The 1,098-nt window shown below is 38.3% G+C and overlaps 1 non-coding gene across 1 annotated transcript; it reads right to left on the reverse strand.

The window, feature by feature from the left end:
• Positions 1–707: 707 nt before the first annotated feature.
• LOC141582120 (U6 spliceosomal RNA) lies at positions 708–814 on the reverse strand. Its single transcript, XR_012514951.1, has one exon. It is a non-coding gene; the product is annotated as a U6 spliceosomal RNA (small nuclear RNA).
• Positions 815–1,098: the final 284 nt, after the last annotated feature.

Raw genomic sequence — 1,098 nt, forward strand, 5'->3', positions numbered from 1 at the left:
AGATTGCAATAATTGTTTCTCATTCTGCTGGTTGCTGGCTCACTCTAATGATGGTTTCTTTTGCTGTACATAAGCTCTGGAGTTTAATAAGGTCCCATTTGTCTATTTTCCTTTTTGTTGCCAATGCTTTTGGTGTTTTAGTCATGAAGTACTTGCCTACACCTATGTCCTGTATGGCTTTTCCTATTTTTTGTCTAGATTTTTTTATGGCATTAGGTCTTATGTCTAGATCTTTAATCCATCTGGAGGTAATTCTACTGTAAGGTGAAAGGAAGAGGTCCAGTTTCTGCTTTCTGGACACTGGTAGCCTGTTTTCCCAACAACAATTATTAAACAAGAAATCCTTTTCCCATTGCTTGTCTTTCTCAGGTTTGTCAAAGATGAGATGGTTGTAGATGAGTGCCATTGCCACCAGGACCTCTGTTCTGTTCCATTGGTCTATTTCTCTGTTTTAGTACCAGTACCATGCTGTTTTGATTACTGTAGCTTTGTATTATAGTTTGAAATCGGGTAGCATGATGACTCTGGCTTTGTTCTTTGAGCTTAGCATTGTCTTGGATATCCACACTCTCTTTTGCTTCCATATGAAGCTTAAGGTGTGTTTTTCCAGTTCTGTGAATAAGGTCATTGGTAGCTTGATGGGGACAGCATTGAATCTATAAATTACTTTGGGTAGTATGGCCATTTTCACGATATTGATTTTTTCTACAAATATGCAATGCTTCATGAATTTTTAAGTCCTCCTTGAGCAGGGGCCATGCTAATCTTCTCTGAATCATTCCAATTTTAATATATGTGTTGCCAAAGTGAGCACCAGTAATGTTGTTTATACTGGATATATTGCCTGTTAGCTCCTGCGATGTTTTACAATGATTTTTGGCCTCCTTGCATTGGATGTTGACATACTTCTTTCACTTAGTGAACTTTGTTTCTACCCACATTCTGAATTCTACTTGTATCATTGCAGACATGTCAGCCTCTGGCCAGTTCTGAAAACTTGAACAGGCTGAACAGTTGATGTAATCATCTGGAGGAAAGAAGGCATGCTGACTTCTTGAGTTTCAGTGTTCTTGCACTGATTCTTCCTCATCTTTATGA

The sequence above is a fragment of the Saimiri boliviensis genome, chromosome 18 (assembly GCF_048565385.1).
Source record: "Saimiri boliviensis isolate mSaiBol1 chromosome 18, mSaiBol1.pri, whole genome shotgun sequence".
In the NCBI taxonomy this organism is placed as follows: Eukaryota; Metazoa; Chordata; class Mammalia; order Primates; family Cebidae; genus Saimiri; species Saimiri boliviensis.